Raw genomic sequence first — 13,274 nt, 5'->3', positions numbered from 1 at the left:
TTCATAGGATAGGGTTTTGTTAGGTCATTTACTGTGTGTTCTTGACTAGTTTATGATTGATATGCATTAAAATCATAGAAACAATAAAATCAATTAAATAGATAAAAGTGAGCTGCTAGCCTAGAAAGCTGTAAGGTGATAGGTTATTGATAGATATTTGTTGGCCAGGATTGCTAGATTTAGTTATTCGTAAGGAGTCCGTCTAGGTTTGATTGTCAACTTAGTCTATTAAGTCAATTGAGTCTTCTTAACTATCTTTGATTTCCGCGCTGTAAGGTAGATTTCGTCATAAAGATACTTAGACATAAATTATTAAATAACCGTAAGGAAGTTTAATTCATAAAACTGGTGAGTCTTAAAACTTGTTAGAAATCCATAGGTGTCTTCTTGAAGGTCAAGGGTCCTGTTCGGGTTTTCTGTCAAGGGTCTATTTTACGATCCCAGTTCCATAACTTAAGTTTCCCATTTGATTGATTGCCGTGACATTGGGAATTCTAGCCTATGTAGTTATTTTCATCATCTGAGTTAATCTAAGTGTTTTAATAGTTTATTATATTTTATTTAATTAGGGTTATGTTTAGTTAATTAATAATTAGTTTAAAACCCCCCTTCAAACATTATTATTAAATATTCACGTCTTGTAGTTGAGTCTAATTAGCTAGTATACGTATTTTATAGAGTCTCGTGGGTTCGATATCCGGACTTACTTAGCTGTACTAGAGTCGACCGGTACACTTGCCGGTTAGTCGTTTAAGTTAAGTTTAAAAGTCTAGAATTATTACTTAGTGTCTAGATTAGCTTATTTTTAGTTAAAAATTATTTGACTACTTTTAGCGCATCACCAATCAATATCATTATATTTGAAAATTCCGATAAATAAGTTATAGAAATATTTTAGATGAGTGAGTATATATACAATTTTGTTAAATATCATATCAGTATGTTATAAATTAACCTTTGAATACGTTTAAATATAATGATCTTAACATTTATCCTAATTGCACGGGTCACTATCAAATGTGGTATTTAAAGAGGCTTTTAGAGATTTATGAGTTGTAATATTTTATTTATCATTATTTATATTTTTTTAATTCATAAGGCATGTTATTATGTATATTATTAAATTTAATTATTCTGTTGGGGTTTTTAATCACCCGTATATCACACGAACTTTATCATAGTCATTTAATAAAATAAAGAAGTTGAACAACTTAATTAAAACAATTTTAAAACTTTCTTAAAATTTTAGAAAATTGCTCCTTGTTTTTATCCCCAAATTACTTTTCGTAACAAAACCTTCTATAAGACTATAAGGTATGGGTGCCATTTTGCTTCTTACTTTACACTGCCACATCAGCGCCACATCTCATCCCATCTCACTTCACTATACAATGAAAATGGTCACCAATTCACAATTTCACTCCCTTGCCAAATAAAATAATAGTATTTATATAACTAAAATTAGTTTAATATAATTAACATTTAATATACTAAACTAATATCACATAAAAATACTAATTGATGAAAAAACAATGATTTATAACTAGTATATATAAACCAAAGTTCGTTTTTTATACGGTTTTAGTCTAAAACAAATAAATACAAGGCCCAGTTATTTGATAAATAAAACTAAGTGAAAATACATAATAAGCCACTGTTCAGCCCAGCCCATGATCTCATTATATTCTTCATCACTTCACTACCACACTAACAGGCACGAAGTACCAACCCTAAATATCCAGCCGAAACAACGACAAGATCTGGTTGCAATATCAACTTAACACCTTTTTCAATCACCACATGCATCTTCTTCTCTCTCTATTATTTGAGCGGTGTTTTAGTCGGTGAAATTTCACCACTTTCTTCACCGATGGGCGGCACCAACAAAGGCGGGGTGGTATTTGCCGGCGGTACCGCCCGCCACCTCAGCTTTTCAACGGCAAAATGGTTTCCATACCACATAGCCTTAAGTGTTTTCAACCGGTTCGTACCAGCCAGTTGAATCGATTATACTGGGTTTCGATTAGGAGCCTGTATTTTGAGCCAGCATTTTTAAGCCGTTGCTAGAACATTAATCCGTCGATTTTTTTTAAAATACCGGTTAAACCGGCATATCGGTTTTAAGCCCAACAGATTTTTGATATTTATTTGCGGCCAATATTTTTAAAAAATTCATTTGTAACCTAGCAAATAAAATTAAAACGAGTAAACTGGCATGTCGTTTTTAAGCCCAATAGATTTTTGATATTTATTTGCTGCCCATATTTTTTAAAAATGATTTTTAACTTAACAGATAAAATTCAAACGAGTAAACCGGTAAACTATGTCATTAACCTATTGCACACTTTTATTTTTTAAAAAGTTTGTTTGAAAATCAAGTACTTTTATATCATTTTTTAGGGCAAATCTTATAAAAAACCAACACACTTTCTGTTTTTTCTCGTTAAAGTCTCTTAACAATTTTTTGCACGTTAAAGTTCCTCCACATGTTAAATTTGAACAAAAATTTGACATAACTTACAAAAACAACATGGAAATGATTAGTTTGATTAAAAGCATCTTAAATCATGTCACTTTGATTAAAATCATCTACCAAATAGATCCTTGCATTTCAGTATTGTCTCCTTCAAGTTCACGAGTTACATTTCATCTTTCTCCAAATCTATTTGCAGTAGCTTAGCTTGCTATTTACTGTTGATATATAGATGGCAAAATAAAAATGATTTTTACGGATTCAATTGGAGAGTAGCCTTGCTACAAATGGATTTAATCATATATGTATTTCATGGAATAGTTATGCTCAAAGGAAGCTTTTGTGCTTCGACTTTTTGTGGAATTGATGAAAACAAGTAAAGTTTTATGACGTGGAATGATAGATAATTCATATTAATTTAACATGCGCCAAAACATAAAACTTCTTTATTATTAAAATTTATGTTGTAACTATAAATTGTCTCCTATTGAAGGGTATTTGTTCCAGCAGTATTAAAATGTAAGAAAAAAAAATTAGTTTCATACTATATTTAAAATTATGTCACATTTTTATTTAAATTTAAAATGTGAAGGGACTTTAACATGCAAAATAACGTTGAGGGACTTTCACAAGAAAAAAACAGAGAGTATGTTGATTTTTTATGGTATTTTTCTCTATTTTTTTATTATGAATTATCTTTTGAATTATTTTTATTATTAAATCATGTACTTTTGAGTTATTTTTTGAATTAAAAGTTGTGTACATATAAAATTTTAGGGTAAATTATTTAACCCGGTTGAACTTCTTTGTACAACCCCGTTCAACCAGTTATACAATTTTTAAACCCAACTCAAAACGAGTAAAATACCGGTTTTAAAACATTGATTTTATTTCGACGATGCTGATCTAAAAAACAGTCTTGACCCGACCCGACCCGACCCGACCCGACCCGACCCATAAGTCACAAAACCCCCCTTTATCCCATCAATCCATCGACCAAAACCTAGGGCTTGTTTCATCCATTAATCAATCACATTCACCATAACCCAAACCTCTGTCTCTCGTTGGTCTGACAGCAGCAGACGCGGCAGAAGCATCGACCACGACGATCCACCAACCGGAGACCGATGGAAATCCAGTCACGACGACACAGAAGACACCACCACCAAACACCGCAGCAGCCGAAGACGAGACCGTGAGAAATCAAAAGTCAACGACAGAGATCGAAGAAAGGAGGATGGATTTGATAACCGTGACAAGGATCGAACACGTGATAACAGAGATCGTGAGAAACATAGAGGTAGAGACAAGGACAGAGAGAAGAATAATAAGGATAGAGTTATTAGGGATAATAATAAAGTCACTAGTAGGAATAATAATAATAATAATAATAAGGATGAGGAGGTCAAATCGGATTCCGAAGACGGTGAGGTGAAGGATAATGTTGAGCCTGACTATGGACCATCCAAGCACTCTGCTTCTTCTGATATTCAAGAGAGAATTATGAGGTGACAAACATTTCTTCCTAGCATTTTGTAGGTAGTAGGGCTTTTCTGTCAATTACACCAACTACTATATATGTCATGGCTATTAGACAGTTTTAAGTTTCATGTAGGAGAAATGATTGAAGAGCCTGGCCTACGAATTTGATTAATAGGTATTATCGTGCCTACAAATGATTGAACTTACCGCCGAACGTTCGGTTTGTTTACAGCCTTACATGTGACAACAACTAGTGGTTTAGATGATGATATTTAGAATTTGAATCCTCACTGCCATAAAATCAATATTTGTTATCGACTGGAAGCTGAACTAAATTCAGGCACCGTAGTTCAAAACTGAACCTGAAACGAATTCGGATTTTGGTTTAATTTGTTTCAAATGGAATGATGAACATGGCAATGCTTTCTTGGTTTGCTATTTACTTGATTGTATTTAGAGTTTGAAAGCTTAGTTACATAAAATAAAAATTTGTTATCTATTTTTAGGCATCTTTTTATTTTTTGCATATGTTTCGTGAAACTAACAGGATAGTAGTAGCTTTATCAATGTATCGTCGTTTGCATTAAGCTACTGATTTAGTTTTGGCTTTCTTATGTTGTAGACACGCAGCGACTTGACTTCTTTCTAAAATATCCTTTAAACTGTTTGGCAAAAGATTTGTTTTTTAGTTTGTTTCATGTTTAGACTAGTTATTGTGTTATTCTGTCGGTTCCCGATGGATTTTTGATTAATTTTGTTGTACTTTTTATTGTTTTTAGAATGAAGGAAGCGGCTGAAGAAAAAGTAAGAAGAGGCTTCAGATGTATTATCGTGGGTTTCAAAAAGCCGAAAACTTGAAGAGAAAAGGAATGTTCAAAGGGAGAAAGCGTTGCATCTCTCAAAAGTGTTTTGAGGAGCAGGTTAGTTATTTTCCTTGATATGTTTTCATATGTAAATCAGCCTTTTATTTATATTATGCATCAGATCATTTTCAAATTGTTAATATTTAGGATAACGTGACTCAAGAAGATGATGAAGACGAGCCAGCAACTCTCAAGCATTCATCTCGTACAGTCTTTTGTTTGATTTGATTTATACAAAACATTTACCCATTTTCACTCGTTATTATCCATTGAGATCGTTTCAAAGCTTACTTGAAATTGTGTTGGCAGGTGATCTTGCTGGATTTAAAGTTCTTGATGGACTTGACAAGGTGATTGAAGGTGGCGCGGTTGTTTTGACACTGAAAGATCAGGACATACTTGCAGATGGTGATATCAACCAAGGTAAGTGTGTTTTACTATTTTTAATTGAATTTATTTATACTTTTTGTCATCTTTTAGTGGTTTTCTGCTGGATCCAGATATCCTAAGGCGACTTTACATTGCATACATCAGGGATTGATATGCTTGAGAATGTGGAAATTGGTGAACAAAAGAGGAGAAATGAAGCTTATAAGGCTGCTAAAAAACAAACTGGAGTTTATGATGACAAGTAAGATTAATTGTTGTAGTTTATTATACACTAGGTTAAATACCCGTGTATACACGGGTCGGATAAACTATATTAATAAAAGAACAACACAACGTGAAATACTTATACTAATTTGGTATTAGATGAATGAATATGAATATGTATTACAACGTTGAATAAAATAAAATTTTCATAAAATAAAAAAAGAAAAGAAAATTAGATGGTAAATTTTCATTAATCTCTAAAAATTTCTTCATATATAACATTTTTGTAGTTACCCTCTTCATTGAATATTAGAAGATTGACTCCATCTCTAGTATTAATTAGGGATGTGCAACAAACAAAAAAAACACGATCCGAAACCGAATAATCCAAACCAAACAAAAAATGACGGTTTGGTTTAATGTTTTTTGTAAAAACCGCACTCACGGTTCGGTTTTGGTTTTGCATGTTAAAAAACCGAAAAACCCGAACTAAACCGAATTCCTAAACATTTGTTTTTTTTATATTTTATATTAAGTCATTTATTAGAATTTAATAAATATTTAACTCCAATATTTTCGATCAAATGTATGATAGTCTATTATTTTACAATTAACAAAATTATTTATACCTAAATTTATTATTTTTTGCCAACTTTTTAAGGCCTAAAATTTTCAAGCTCAAATGGCAAAAACCAAAAACCTAAACCGAACCGAAATGAAAACCGAAAAAACCGAATTTGTTTTGTAAAACCGCACTCACGGTTTGGTTTTGGTTTTGCATGTAAAAAATCGAAAAACCTGAACCGAACCTAATTCCTAAATTTTTGTTTTTTTATATTTTGTATTAAGTAATTTATTAAAATTTAATAAATATGTAACTCAAATATTTTTGATCAAATGTATAATAGTCTATTATTTTATAATTAACAAAATTATTTATACCTAAATTCATTATTTTTTGTCAACTTTTTTTAAGGCCTAAAATTTTCAAGCTCAAATGACGAAAACTGAAACCAAACTGAAACTAAACCAAAAAAACCAAACCCGAACGGTTTCAATAATTCCAAAAACCGAAGTTTTTGTTTTCAGTTTGATTTTTTGCCAAAAACCACATCGAACTGTACCACGCACACACTCCTAGTATTAATCTCGAAAAATGCAACATAAATATCTAAAAGCTTTCCTTGTATATAATGTTTAAAAATTAGTTAATCAACTTTTCTTACTAATAACACGATTATTACTACAAACATATATCATTTAATACTAATATTAATTTAATATAAGGATTTATATTTTTAACAATAATGGTGTTTAAAAAAATGATACAACTCATACAAATACTTAAATAAACTGTACTCAAAGTTTAAATATATATATTCTTATAAAAGCAATATAAACTAATATTTATGTTTAACATTCATATATATATATATATATATATATATATAATCAAAACACCGGATACTAAGAGTTTAAAACAATACTAATCCACAAAAACTGAAAAAGTACTTTAAAACATAAAAAACGTTATCTTAAATATAAAAAGGCGCTTCACTATTTCAAAATAATAAAACATCTCAAACAATATGAAACAAATATAGGTTTTGGATAACATCGACTGTAAGATATTTTGGTCATATTCACATGTATTTTCCTGAAAGGTGTTTATATAAATTTGATGTGCATGAGCATGTTGCATGACCGACAATGAATATTACCGGTGTTGAATGGTTGTCCAAAACTTGTAACATTTAAACATTTGTTTTTATGTGAAATAAACAAATGTTAATAAAACACATAGGATAGTAATATTATATAAAAATTAGTTTCTAAACTTTTGACCATGTTATTATTTTAATTTTTTTTTGAAATATAATAGAAGTTATAATTATTGTCGGAAAGTGAAAGATTTTAAAAATTATGAATGGTTTTTAAAAATTAAAAATTTAAATGTAGTTTATAGTTTAATTTAACAATAAGATTAAGTATAAATTTAATGCATTCACTTATTAATCTGAAATTATTAAGACTATTATTTTGTATAAATCATTAATTTGTAAAAAACAATGGAATGTTATATTCAAATTTTAAAACAAATATTGAAGAGGGAAATCATTAAAAACCATTTTCATTTATTAAAAATTAAATATTATGGGGAAAAACATGTTATAATTTTGGTGTTTTGATGTGATAGGGATAGAAAGGTAAGTTATGGAATGTTTTAAAAGATTTATATTAATAAAATAATTAAGAATTCAAAATGAAAAGATAGGGTGACACTTGGCAAAATATTAAGTTAATTAAGGGATATATGGTTGAACCACCATTTTTGTTTATTATAATAGTAGATGTAGAGGTGGCGGTTTGACCTATTCTTTTGTGAGTGGGTTGGTTTCGGTTATCTTTATTTTTAACAGGTTAAATGGGTAATATTAAATAAATTTTTAATAATAATTTTTTTCCTTATTTATTTTGAAAACTCATTCCAGTTTGATGATTCGTCGCTTATCTGATTTTACACAATTACTTTGTTAAATCAACATAGAGGGTTTTTTGTACAGATGTGTTCAGGGTCAACCGAGTGTCTGTTCTAACCTATTATCCAACTTAACTGGCCCATTTTTCTTTTATATTGTTTCTAGTGATATTTTTTAAAGACTAATCTTGCTTTCTGGTTGTTTTTTTTGTAGGTTTAACGAAGATATTGGATTTGAAAAGAAAATGCTTCCACAATATGATGATCCGGTTGTGAATGAGGTGAATATTATATTATAACTTAGTTAAATAATGGCAATTTTTTTTCTTGACCATATAATTTCTTTCAGGGTGTAACTCTTGATGAAAGAGGGCGTTTTAGTGGCGAAGCTGAAAAAAAATTGAATGAGGTACTTTTTTACATATTTAGCTGTTTGATTTGGTATTGTGTGTTGGCTTTCTTTACTTAATACATCATAACACATTCTTTAGGTCTGATTTGTGCATGTACAAACATATATTAATCAAGTAAACAATTAGATTTGATTTGAAAAGTAAAACACGCTAATGTTTGGTATGCTGCTTCTTGATCACCATAAACATACAACAGACAGAAAGAAATTTATTGGAAGTTTATAGCTCATTAAAAACATAAGTTTCACACTTTCACTAATCAATAATATTGTTAAAAATTATGCTATAACTTGCAGCTTCGAAGAAGGATAGAGGGTGCATCTGTGACCCCACATTTTGAAGACCTTACTTCAACTGTAAAAACCACCTCAACAGACTACTATACTAGTGAAGAGATGCTAAAGTTCAAAAAGCCCAAAAAAAAGAAATCACTAAGAAAAAAAGACAAGTTAGACATCGAGGCCCTTGAAGCAGAAGCCAGGTCAGCTGGGTTAGGTGAGAATGACCGTGGATCACGAGCCAATGGCAAAAGTCAGGCCGAAAAAGAACAAGAAAGATGTGAAGCACAGAAGAGAAACGAGGCATTTAAGTCTGCATATTTGAAAGCTGATGAAGCATCTAAAGCACTAAGACTGGAGCAAACTATTACTGTTGAGAAAGAAGATGAGGATGGTTTTGTGTTTGGTGATGATGATGCTGATCTTCACAAATCTTTACAAAGGGCTAGAAAACTTGCTCTTAAAAAGCAAGATGATGAGGGGCCGGTATCCGAGCCACACACAATTGCATTGCTTGCTTCTTCTAGTAGTAAGAATGCTGGTGTGGATAATGGGGAGACACAAGAAAATAAGGTGGTTTTTACAGAGATGGAAGAGTTTGTGTGGGGCCTACAACTTGATGAAGGTATGTTATTTGTATTGAACCCTGATTAAGGCTGCAAGGTTTTTGGCTTTTTGTAATTGAGGTTGGAAATTGGGTGGGTCGTGGCAGTTGGGTGATGGGTCAAATGGGTTTGGGTCAAAAAAGTAATTTTTTTTGGTGTGGATTATTTCCTTTTGAAGTTTCTTAAATAATCAATGTGCTAAATATGAATATATGATTGCAAAAGCTATTTGCTATGAAAAAGAGCCATTAAGAGAACACCCTATGGACTTTTGTCAAAATTTGCATAAAAGTTTTTGGGTTTATCTGTGCATGATTAAATCTTTCAACTTTTAGGAAATGACTATAATGTCCATGCATTGTGTTTTTTATAGTCCTTTTTAGTTGTATTTTGTAGGTCTTGCTTTAAGTTTGGATAATTGTCTATAAACATTGTACATTATTTTAATCATGTGATTTTAAGATCTTTTTAAGCATATGGATGCACTATATAGATGACTTTCGTCTTGTTTGACCCGTGCTGTTTTTGGTCACAGTCATTTAGCAACCCATTTGACGCGTTAATGGCAAATACTTAACCAAAATCAACCTAGATCTTTTTAAGCATATGGATGCACTATATAGATGACTTTCGTCTTGTTTGACCCGTGCTGTTTTTGGTCACAGTCATTTAGCTTAACCCATTTGACGCGTTAATGGCAAATACTTAACCAAAATCAACCTAACTTGCCGCTTCTTGGTATACAACCACACTTTGTAATTCATGACGTTTTCATTTATTTTAGTTAAAGTTCTTATTTTCTAAATAAATATTGATCTACGAATGAATATATAACGTGTACACCGTATTTCTCAGTTTGAACAAGTTCTAAGCTATTTCAGTTACGTGCTCCATGCATACCAGACAACATTAAAGAAGTTGTATTTATCACATTGTAACTTGTCGTATTTACGATTCTGCTCTTAATGTTTACAGATGATCATAACCCTGATGCTGAAGATGTTTTCATGGAGGAAGATAAAGCAGCATCACCACCACCAGATCAAGAACAAAAAGGTAACAATGGTGGTTGGACAGAGGTGAAAGACGTTATCCAGGATGAAAAAATGACGGATGAGGAAGAAGTTAAACCAGATGAAACAATTCACGAGAGTTCTCTTGGAAAAGGGTTATCGGGTGCACTTAGGTTACTTAAGGACCGTGGGACCCTCAAAAGATACTGTTGAATGGGGTGGTAGAAATATGGACAAGAAAAAGAGCAAGCTTGTTGGCATTGTTAGTGAAAATGATGATAAAAAGGAGATACGGATCGAGAGGACTGATGAATATGGAAGAATTGTAAGTGCTTGTTTTTTAATTGATGTTCATTATTTGGTAGTTATATAATCTATTAGCTGGATGTGACAATTTTGACCCGTTTGGTTACAAATGGGCGGGTCAATTTGGGGTCAAAATTGCTAATGACAGTCTTATGGGCTATAAGGCTAACAACCATCTTCTTTTTCCCCCCCAAAACTACTTCTTGGGTGGTTGATTAAAGACCGGTTTTGAAGGTTAAAAAACTAATTTGATGATTAATGATAATAACTACAAATGGGTGGCGGTTTTGACTCGTTTGTAATAAAAACAACCCAAATAGGCTCTCATTTTGACCAGTTCAGTTTTAACTGTGGTTCATTCTGTGTTGTTTTTATTAGAAACGGGCCATATGGTTGTTAATCACAGTCTTAAAGGGCTAAGATCTGTAAGGGGGATAACTAATTTGATGGCTAAAAAATTAGTTAACTTGATGTTGCAATTTTGACCGGTTTAGTTATAAATGTGTTGGTTAAATTTAGGTTATTTGTATTACAAACTGGTTAAATAATTGCTGATCACAGCCTTGAGGGCTTATAAGATTAACAATTAAGTTGATGGTTAAAAAGCTAGTTAAGCTAGATGTGGCAGATTTAATTCGTTTTGTTATAAATGGGTGGGTCAGTTTGGGTTGTTTTTATTACAAACGGGTCAATATTTGCTCATCACAGTTAATTTAGGTTGTTCAACAACTATTTGTTTTTCATAACCACTTCTTGGGTGGTTGGTAGTTGATAGTCAAACAACAATTTTGAAGGTTAAAATTTCAACTTGAATAATAATGATAACTACAAACCACCTTCAGGTGGTTAGTAGTTATGCTGAACTAATTGTCTTTTGTTTTTATTTTCAATTGTTGGTAACCGCAAAATTAGTTTTAGTGTCATATATGTCTAATGGTTCATGTGGGGTGAGATCATTTATTCATACTTAATACATTAGTTAAGAATATAGATTATTGATGCAATAATATTGGTTTTATTCATACTTGACACATTAGTTAAGAAAAGATAGTAACTAATGTGTCAAATGTGTTTTTTTGGTCAACAAAATATGACCTGGCCCGTTCCAACTTCCAACCTATACTACTACTAATAATATTTTGTAGTCTGTTGATATTTCAAACACTTCTGCAACATATATAATTCATTAGGATGTTATCAATGATTGAGATTCTTTTGTTTGACCAGTTGACTCCAAAGGAAGCTTTTCGGCTAATTTCACATAAATTCCACGGAAAGGGTCCTGGAAAAATGAAGCAAGAAAAACGCATGAGACAATATCACGAAGAACTGAAAATAAAACAAATGAGAAATGCCGACACACCATCATTGTCGGTTGAAAGAATGAGGGAAGCTCAATCTAAAACGAAAACACCTTATCTTGTTCTTAGCGGTCATGTCAAACCAGGGTACGACTTGCTTTCGTTCTATTCTTTTATAATACAATTAAGTTTTTAATAATTAGTTACTTGATTTGGAATAATTTTTTTTTCTTTTTCCAACTTTTTAGGCAAACAAGTGATCCCGCAAGTGGTTTTGCTACAATGGAGGATTTCCCGGGAAGCTTGACACCAATGCTTGGTGATAGAAAGGTAGACATCTTTCGGTTTTTAGACTTTCATAATCTTCTGGTTTCGGTTATAAACGGTTCGGTTAGTATGGTTAATCAAATAGTCATAGTTTAACCTTTGGCTTTGGACGTAAGTAGTTTAAACTGACTTCAAATAATACATTCGATTATATATGCTTGGTCAAATAAAATGTTGGCAATCTTTTAAAACTTATCAAAGTTAAGAGATTAATAAGTGACAGCTATAATATTTTATATAAAAAAAGCTTTTTCGATAAATAACATACTATATATTTTCTAAATGTAAGGTTTGAAACTTTGAATGTTAGTTACCCTGGAACCGAATCGGTTTTTATGTGTACACCTAGTTTAAATTGTGATGACTGAAACTGCATTTTCTGTTAGGTTGAACACTTTCTGGGTATAAAGCGGAAAGCTGAACCTGGAGACATGGGCCCACCGAAGAAGCCGAAAACCTGAATAGGCCGTTTGACTTTGTTCAGGAAGTCAACTGAAGATGTAAAGATCTGTGCTTGATGTTGAGGTTTAACAATTTGTTGGAATCTTTGGGAAATAGATATAATACAGTATAAAGTTTGTTTGAACCATTTTGGTTTTCTATTCGGTTTATTAGATTAAAAAACATTATGAGGAAAGCTAAGGATGCGGTCAAATGGTTCAATTGTGTGGATGATGGTTCAGTCGATTCGAGTTGGTTAAAAAGGATAGATGTTATCTTAATATTAATCTCATCGTCGGTTACAATGTGTACTATGTAATCTGCTTGCGTGTTAGGAATCAAAGTTGTTGGATCTTTGGACAAATAGAAACATTGGTAATGACATATATTCCTCCTCCTACAAGGTAAGTCGCTGAACAATTGCATTAAATAATGTTTAATTTTGATCCAAGTATTCTTTAGTGTTATTGTCTATGTTCAGTGACTTGCAGGAAAAATAAATATAATACATCACTAATAAAATGAAAGTACAAATAATTATGTCTTTAGGTTTTTCTGTAAGCCCATAAATAAAGAAGCCTACTTTTAATTGTTTTAAGCCTTTATTTTGTATATACTCAAAACTTGATTTAAGTTACATACCTGGCTAAAGTAACCCTTTATCTTTTTTACTTACTTTAGGCACCAGTTTAAAGATGC

General features: G+C 31.6%; 1 pseudogene across 1 annotated transcript; it reads left to right on the top strand.

The window, feature by feature from the left end:
- The first annotated feature begins 4,745 nt into the window (after positions 1-4,745).
- LOC143537395 (SART-1 family protein DOT2-like) lies at positions 4,746-12,707 on the top strand (annotated as a pseudogene). The gene is made up of 11 exons (XR_013136049.1): positions 4,746-4,875; positions 4,966-5,023; positions 5,128-5,241; positions 5,353-5,449; positions 8,106-8,172; positions 8,241-8,300; positions 8,601-9,207; positions 10,163-10,525; positions 11,734-11,954; positions 12,056-12,137; positions 12,521-12,707. The product of XR_013136049.1 is annotated as an SART-1 family protein DOT2-like (transcript).
- The last annotated feature ends 567 nt before the right edge of the window (positions 12,708-13,274 follow it).

This window comes from Bidens hawaiensis, unplaced genomic scaffold, assembly GCF_021521415.1.
Source record: "Bidens hawaiensis isolate Kalapana, Puna unplaced genomic scaffold, B.hawaiensis_p1.1 tig00000780_1, whole genome shotgun sequence".
NCBI classification, from domain to species: domain Eukaryota; kingdom Viridiplantae; phylum Streptophyta; class Magnoliopsida; order Asterales; family Asteraceae; genus Bidens; species Bidens hawaiensis.
Note: the sequence above shows the minus strand (reverse complement) of the source record. Positions and strands in the feature narration are given on the sequence as shown.